At 41.0% G+C, this 8,841-nt stretch overlaps 1 long non-coding RNA gene across 6 annotated transcripts in view; it reads left to right on the forward strand.

The window, feature by feature from the left end:
* Positions 1 to 6,423, forward strand: part of LOC142014636 (uncharacterized) — a 28,992-nt gene extending 22,569 nt beyond the window's left edge. For 2 of the 6 annotated variants that reach the window (XR_012646008.1, XR_012646005.1), the window contains 2 exons: positions 2,613 to 2,684; positions 4,355 to 6,423. This is a non-coding gene — a long non-coding RNA (uncharacterized LOC142014636). Of the gene's footprint in view, positions 1 to 2,612; positions 3,024 to 4,354 lie in introns of those variants that run through there. The other 4 variants (XR_012646009.1, XR_012646006.1, XR_012646007.1 and 1 more) reach the window with 2 other exon arrangements.
* The last annotated feature ends 2,418 nt before the right edge of the window (positions 6,424 to 8,841 follow it).

Here is an 8,841-nt window from a genome sequence, read left to right on the forward strand (position 1 = left end):
ATCTGTTAATCTATAAGGTGCCACAAGACTTCTTGTTGTTCTCGAAGCTACAGACTAACACGGCTACCTCTCTGATACTTGTCACTGTGATAAGTAAGTTTGTCATGGCATGGTAATCAGTATAAAAACAGTTATGATGTCACAGAGCTCCCAACATCCCACCTAAAATGCACATCAGTAATGAAGCTTTGGGTAATGTGGCTCAACTTTAACCACCTGACCTAGCTTTAATAGAAAACTTGATGCGAGACTAGTCAAAGCTCTTGTCATCTTTGGCAAACTTACTTCACGTGTCTGGAACAACAAGCTGTTATCCCTGATTCAGAGGTGTCCATTTATCAGGCTTGAGTCCTCAGTTGTGAATGCTGAATTATGTATTCAAGCAGAAGTGGAGATTGAAACAGCTTCCATCTTTACTGTGTCAAAAAATCCTTGAAGTCACTTGGGACCAACAGATAATTCACAATGAGATCCTTGAGAGAACCATCCTGTAGTCTATGTAGATTACACTGGACATTTACAGACTTCAGTGGCTAGAACATGTAGATCATATGGCTCAATATTATCTGCCACAGGCTGTGCTTTATGGGCCAACTCAAGAACTACCTGCAACACAGAGGAAGCCAAATCTCCAAAACAGGTACGAAGTCAAGCGAGGTCTCAAAAAATTTACTGTTCCTACTGGCAACTGGGAGAACCCTGCTCACAACTGCTCAGTATGGAGAAGCTAGGTCAAGGCTGGTGTAGTCACCACAGAGAGCCATCAAAGAATCTGGGCTGAGGCTTGCAGGCAACCCAGGAAGTAGAGTGTTCTTCAGTTTCCATCTGGAGAGTGGACCTATAGCCACTCTGGAAAGGTTGGCCACTCGTGCCTCAAGTTCTCCCATGCTCATGTCAAGCACCATTGACTGACTTACTTTGTTGTGTTTTCTACCATCTGTCAAGTTGTAGGTTGGCCATATGTTGGAACTCCAAGGACAGAAGTACTGGGCAGCATTTCTGAGGCAACAGTGTTCCGGCCTTCAGCACTTAATGCCACTATACTCTCTCTCAATTCCTTACATTTTCTCTATGCATTCTTTTATCCTTTTTTTCCTAATTCTTTCCTTTGTCTGTTCTTCCTTTATTAAGTTTATTAAGGTTTAAGTTCTGTTCAATTTCCATACAAGCATTCCTTTACTAGTTCAAGGTCAGTTGGTGTTGGTTACATTTAAACTACAAATATAAGCATATACACCTCTATTCTGTGTCCTAACAACAGAACAGTTGTAAACATTGGCCAAAATACAACAGCTTCAGGCCCAGGAGACAGCTAAAGCTCTGATAAAATAGCAAGGTTTATAGAGATTCTTTATGCAGTATAACAAATGGATGGCATGATTGCAGGTTATTGGACTTCAGCAAAAGCTAAATGAGGGAGTGTAGGGCACAACCTTGTTCTCGTCAAGGATTTTGATATATGTTACTTACAAGTATTGGGCTAAGTTTTAACGCAACTGGTGCTCAATTAAGCCGTTTTTCTTTATTTTCCAAACCTTAAATAAGATGACACTGGTTTCCCAAAGGGACGCTACAGGTTGAACACACACAGCCTTTCTCTTTCTTACAGGAACATTGTTTTTGGTCACACACTTTGGGTCTGTTGCTCATGCTAATATTCAAACTCATTGTACAGCTATAGTTCATTCAGGCCAAATGTAGACTTATAGTTCTATACTAGACTTGTTGTTTGCAGCTCAGCATTGCCCTGAGTTAGATGAAGTCTGAAGCCAGGTGTCTGTGATGCAATATGTGAGGTTTAATGCTGGTCTTGTGCAAGAAGGATGTTCCCTGTGGGGTAGGTAGAATATCCTGGAGTGGATGTAACTCAATGTGCAAGTGCATTCAAGAGTCAATTGAATTGCATCAGGATGAATGGTTTGCAGCTCCTTTAGCATATATAGCAATTTACAAGAAATGGGACAAAAACTGGTTTTGTAATGCTGACAAGACACTAGAAATATAGGGCAAGACATAGCCAAACAAAAATAACATGTCCTCTTATTGTTGTAACTCTTGCCCTTTTGTATAAACACAACTTCAGCAGCCACTGTGTCTTCTCATTGCTCCCTCTTTTATATCTAAGTAAGATTGCTCAGGGAAGTTCTCTATCTAGAGCTCTCTAAACAATTGTTTTTTAAAAAAATGACGACTAGCCAGTATATTAAGAAGTTCAGTCTAGAGATCTGTGGGAGTCTCAGTTTATGTTCTCCTATGAAGGATTGATTGAGTCCCACTCATGGAACAAGCACGGAACCCTAATAATGAAATAGGTGACGAGTTTTTGGAATCTGTATGACAACCACGAGATGATGGTAATAGTTCCTACATGCAGTAGTAGGTCAGGGCTGACAAAAGAGGGAGGAAAGGACGGACAATTGTATTTGAGCCCCGAACACAGCTCCCCACCCTGTCCTATCACAAATCTATAACATCTGTGTAAATAAAGTGAAGTGGGACGAAAGGGGTGGGGAGAGCCCAGCAAACATGATGTACCACATTTCTCTAGATGGGCTTGAGTAGGTAATATAATATGGAATGCATTTTACTTGAATGGCTATTTCTCCTCCTAGTACTGGTCGCATTTGAAATCTCAAAACACCCATGAGGAAAATTGCAGCTGCTGCTGACATGGAGACATAATGGTAAGTTGCCTCATCCTCTTAAGCATATTGCTCTGCCTGATTCACTTCCCTCCATTCCTGTACATGCTACCCAGTTGTCTGACTCACTTGTATTCTGGATGGTTCTTTCATGTTGGTGGCTTCAGGCCTTCAGCATAAGTCCTGTTGCATCCTCAACTGTATCTGTAGCACCTAATAAAAGTAGCTGAGTTGAGTTTTTTCCAGCTTCCTTTACTGTGTCCATGCTCCTTATACAATGAACAAGTTCTTTCTAATGGTTCCATTGAGTCCCACTCAAAACAATGCAGGAATCTGACGCATAACTTTTAGAAGGGAGAGAATTATTCTCTATACCATGGGTGGGCAATAAAGGGCCTGTGGGCCAGATGCGGTTTCCTGGGTTAGCCCCGGCAGACTGCCATATGCTTTATTTACCTGGGAGTCCACAGGTATGGTCGCTCACAGCTCCTGTTGACCCACAGTGTGCCATTTGTGGCTAAAGGGTCCTTTGGGAAGCAGTAGCCCAGCCCATGCTGCTTCCCACTGCTCCCATTGGTTGGGAATGGCAAACTGCGGCGAACAGAGCTGTGAATAGCCATTATTTGCAAACCCTTAGATAAATAAGGTGTCTAGTGGCCTGCCAGGGGCTGACCCTGGTGAATCACGTCCAGCCCTCAGGCCATTTATTGCCCACCCTTGCTCTATACAATACCACTGTGAAGTCTCAGTGATCACCCAGACCAGTAAGCATTTCTGACACTGTCAGCCTTGTATCTTTCAGGACCTTAATGCTATGCTGCTGTGGCTCAGAGCCAGCAGTGCCAATAGCTATGCCAGGACAATGGGTCGGTTGGGTGGGGAGCCTGCTCCATGTCCCTTGAAGGGGCAGGGCCTCAGAATGGGGCCAAAGCAGCAGTCCCTCTGCACCTTCCTGCCTCCGCCCATCCTGGGATCATGGCACCTCCACCCACCCCCAGTCCGTCATGATGCCAAGAGTGTACTGTGCAGTGCGCTGGCAGCAATTTAAAGGGCCCAGGGCTCCCACTGCTGGAATAGCAGCAGCAGCTGGAAGCTCTGAGCCTTTATGTATCACTAGACCCCAGGGCAGTTGACCCTTTTGTGCACCCCAGCCTGGTAGCCAGTCTAGAAACATGTAGATCTCACTTGGCTTTTGCCAGCCTAGTTACTCCTTGCAGGATAACATCAACAGCTGAGTCTCCCCAAATCCATCGACTTGAATTCCTAACTGTCAGCCACTTAGGCTTTTCCACCCCTATTCCTCACCCCTCATAGTGCGAAAACAGTCCCCTATTATGAGCTCACTTTGAGGGCTACACTCCACACACTTTGTACACCAGAGTCCTGCTATGGGTAAAAATAAAAAATGGGTATTCAGCAGAAAAAAATACAGATTCTTTGTTGAAACAGTAAGGAAAGCTAACGCATATAACTTAGTCACAACTTCAAATTTCACACTTCTATATTAGACAAATTTCCTTTTCTAATATAAGTTACTTATTGCCTGTGAACAATATCCAAACATACGCTACCTAGAAATTGGCCCTGTGTTTCTGAGTTTAAAAACCTCACCCACAAACATGCATTAATGAGGTTTTTTCTCCTCCCTTCTTTTTTGTTTGTTTGTTTGTTTGTTTTCCCTTTATTTCTCTTGGCATAATGACGCATGGTAGTTCAGACTTGTAGAAATGTCCTCTTTTCTTCGGCTGTGCCTATACTAGAGATACCTTCTAGCAGCACAGTCTACTGGTGCAGCTGCACTCCTGTGTTCTCTCTAGCGTAGTTGCTGTAAGTTGATGGGAAAGCGCTTTCTGGTCAGTTTAACTACTCCATCTTTCATGAACAGCAGTGGGCTTTGTCAGTGGAAGAAGCTATCCTGCCAGCATAGGACTGTCTATACTGGCATTTATGGAGGTGTAGCTTATGTTGCTCAGGGGGTTGATTTATTCAACTCACCAAGCAATGTAAGTTACACTGAGATAAGTTGTAGTGTAGACATAGCCTCAGTGTTCCAAGACTGGTGTTTTCTTTTCACTTCTGTATTTCCATCAACTTTAGGCTATATCTACATTGCATTTTTTTCAATACTTTTTTTGATGTCTCATGATTGAAATAAGTTGAAAAATCGTGTACACAGAGTCACAGCATTGTGAAAAGGAGCATTCTCAGTTACAGCCACAGCATTGCAAAAAGAACCTTTAGATGAGCCAATAATAGCTGTGCTTTGGTCACACACATTCATTTTTGACCTTAAAGCGGGGAAGTCAAGGAAAGTCATTCAAAGAGCTGGAGTTATTTTGAAGGAAAAGCCCTCTTATCTGAACTTTTCATCCATGACCGCATGAACACTCCATGCTTTGTTTGGGCTTTTTTCTTATAAAAGATTTTTTCTGAAATACAAATAAAAATGCAAGTGTAGACAAGCCCTTTGTGGTCCACAATTGTCTTGTCCTGGCTGGACTGTGGATGGGGTACTTAAGCTGGCTTTGTGTAAACAACCAGCCTGGAAGTTGTCCCTCACAGCCTGTTTGTTTCACCTCACAACAATTGCATCACAGGTACAATTACAATTTTCCATGTATAGTTTAATGAGTGTAACCTGCTAGTGAAATCAAATTCAGAATAGTACAGGTGTTCACAAAAGACTTTTATAACAGTTGCTTATACCCAATAACGTATACAACTAGTTGATCCAGTTACTCATTCTTTGGAGTTGAAATATCAGTTGTTTTCTTGGGATGTCTGGGACCTGATCACTGTCACAGTCATAGAATGAAAAACAGTTTCACAGCTGTACTGTTTTCTCTTACTTAAAATAATAACAGAGTTGCCTCTTCACTGCTTATGCATGTGTACGTAGTCTTGGAGAAAATACATAACCTCTGGATATTTAAATCAAAGCATGCCTAAGGAATTAATTATATAAATTCTGAAAGGGTTAAATATTGCTATTTGCTGCTAACTAAAAGTAAGAGGAAGAAACACCACCAAAAAGTGGGGAAAAATTAACCCCACAAATTTGCCCTGGGTTTTGTAATTTTGAATCTAGCGTGGCAGTCCTTAGGCAGGAAATATACTCACTGAAGACAACGGGTGTGTTGCTGGTCTACCAGCTATGGGATTGGGCCCTACCTTGCCACTTTTCAGTTATATGGCTTTAAAAAAAAAAGGTAAACAAATTTCTCTGAATAATATACAAATTTGGTAGAGAGGAGTGGTAGCAGGATTAGATGTATTAAAAGGAAATATCAAATTGTGAACTAAGTTATTATTGCCAACAGCTACTTCATGCTATGTATTAATTCAGAAAGTCAGCAAAATTATAGTTCAGCAACTCATAGTGCCGTGAGGATGAATTTGTTCATTATCCTCAAAATCAAGAATCAACAGCAACGGATACCTGGATAATTATCCACTTCTTCACAAGGCTACTTTTCTGTAGCACAGCCCTATGCCACATGTATCTGTTAACACACTGGGCTGTCTGCATCACCAGCGTTGAATCTAATGTATACACCTGTTCAAGGGCAAAGAAATCCAACTTACAATGTATTGCTGAATCCAACAAAACTTAAATTTCACAGTAGATTTAATTGTTTGATACAATTTGATTATGTGCACAGACTTCTGTAATTTACTTCAATTTGTATTAATAATATATGTTGTTTGAATGACATGCTATTGTATTTTCTTTCACAACAGGAAACTTAGCAGGCCTGTATTTGTTCTTATTCAATTAAAGAAGTGGTATTTGAAAAATATCAAAATATGGTTTAGTTTTATTGTTACATTTTGCAATTAGTGTAATAATGTCAATGATCTTCCAAGTATATTGGGTCTAAGGCCACACAAGATGCCACTTGTTTGTTGCACCTTATAAAGGATGTTCTTCGGGGCAGGGAGGATCTCTCATACTCTGTTTGCATGGTGCCTAGCACAACAGGGCCCAGTTCTGACTTACGTCTCAAGGCATTATGGTGATATTATTCTTCAGTTCTTACTTACTGTAGCACCCAATATGTGTTAGGGGCTTTCCAAACGCTCAACAGTCTCTGTTCCAAGGACCTCACAATCTAGGCACAAACAAGGAGACAAAGTTCAGGGGAAATGGAATGGAAACACAAGAAAATAAAACACAAATTACACGAGTCAGTCCAATTCACTGTATGCAGCACAACAGAAGTGGATCTTTAAGAGGGAATTAAGTGCTGAGAACCTAAGGGCTTTGCAGAAGTGCTCCAGGAGATTGTTTCTGGCATGGGGAAGCACATGGAAGATGGCGTAGAAGAGACCGACAAATAGACAACCCTGGGAGCATTAGCAGAGCAGAGGGAATGGGTGCAACATGAAGCTTGACAAGCTCAGAATAAATAGGAATGGACAGCGTTCTATACAGCTCTGAATGTCGTCATGAGACTCTAAATTTTATTTGATAGTAGATGGAGGCCAGTGAAGAGTTTTAAAGGAGGGGCTGACATAATCAAGTTGACAGGGAACGAAGATGAATGTAGCAGCTGTATTTTGCATTAACTGAACAGGAACAATCTGTAGTGTCTGGGAGGCCAGAATGAAGGATTCTGCAACTGTTAAGACCAACTATAATGAGGGCCTGGGTGAAAGATTTGCTGTGAGAATAGAAATAAAAGAATATATCTTGGAAATGCAGAGAAAGAAAAAGTGGCAAGATTTGAATATGCCCTATGTGTTTGGGGCAGGGAAGAGAGAAAAGTAAAAATACTGATTAATATTAATATTAATACAAGCTATAAATAATAAGAGTAACAAATTGATCTCAAGAAGCCTCATCTCAAAAAGACTTGCTCCTGCTCCCATTCAAGTGAATGGCAAAGAAATGGTTTCCTTAAGGAAAATTAGATTATATTAAAATCAAAGTATGCCAAGGAAAAGATCAATTTGGGCACAGTTTTCTGTCAGGAGACTGAAGAGTATTCCATTTTGGCTTGATCCAAATAGGAACATTTTATTTTGAATCAACATTAATCTCTCCATTCCCTTGAGCCACTGCTGTACCTTTTGGGAAATGTAATTCTGTATTCTTCATCCATCTGTTGTCTCCTCTGGGCTGTGTTCCCCAGCCAGACTCCATCTTCCAGGAAGCATCATGGTCTCTTCTGGTGGGTGAGCCGGTTTGATATCTCAAGGGAGTTGTAGTTTCCCAACACTCCATGCAATAGCGTGAAAGCAGTCAGAGCTGAAGGATCCCCTGCCACCCACATCTAATTTTCTTCCCAGTGAGGAGGCTGTGCATTTGGATGTGGGATAATAGAGCCACAAGCTGGCAATAATGGCTGCACTGAAGCCACACAACTTGTTTGTGACTTAAGGAGAAAATGCATTGCCTCCCAATATTCTTTCATCTCCACTGAGATGCTGAATGCACAGCCTGTGTTATATGGGATTATTTGGGATTGCCTGAGTATACCCTCACCAGTGTAAACATGTTGGCTAATATTAAAGATACAACAGTTTTTGTCATGTTTCAGGCATAAACTGTTCAAATGGTTGAATTTAGAAAGCATTTCATTCCACCCCCATGTTTTATTGCACAAATAACACACTGACTTTTCTCAGGCTAATCAGCCTGTTACACAATTTACACAATTTCTTCTATGTTCTGGTTTCCCTTTCTTGGCTAATTTATAGCTCTTACCTGTGGGCTGGTTTTGCATGCAGCTTCAGTGTTTTTATAGGCTTGTGTGTGCTGTTTGTAATTTCACATTAGCAGGTGTCATTAGATTTGTTGTAGGCGAAAGCAAGAAAGTTATTGGGATCGTAGAGCAGGGGCCCATTTTACTAAAATGAGAGGTTTGGATTAGAAAAAAATTAAATCCAGCTCATAAAATCTTTCCCTCACAAACTGACTTCAACTTTTTAAAAGATGAAAATGGATGAGATGAAATTTGGGTGTAGTGGATTAATTCCTGTTGGAACTGTTTATTCATCCCTAGTTGTTGCCTTTTGGGAAGATAAGAATGCAGACAGGAACAAGGAAAATGATGAGATACTTCAGAACTAGAACTAAACCAAATTAGCAGAGAAAACAGAACAAAATCCACACCAAAGAAAAGGCAGTCAAATAGGCCCTACAACCCGACTTTGTCTGTGTTGTCACACTGAAGAGCAAGTTTTGATTAATCCC

This window comes from Carettochelys insculpta, chromosome 6 (genome assembly GCF_033958435.1).
Source record: "Carettochelys insculpta isolate YL-2023 chromosome 6, ASM3395843v1, whole genome shotgun sequence".
In the NCBI taxonomy this organism is placed as follows: domain Eukaryota; kingdom Metazoa; phylum Chordata; order Testudines; family Carettochelyidae; genus Carettochelys; species Carettochelys insculpta.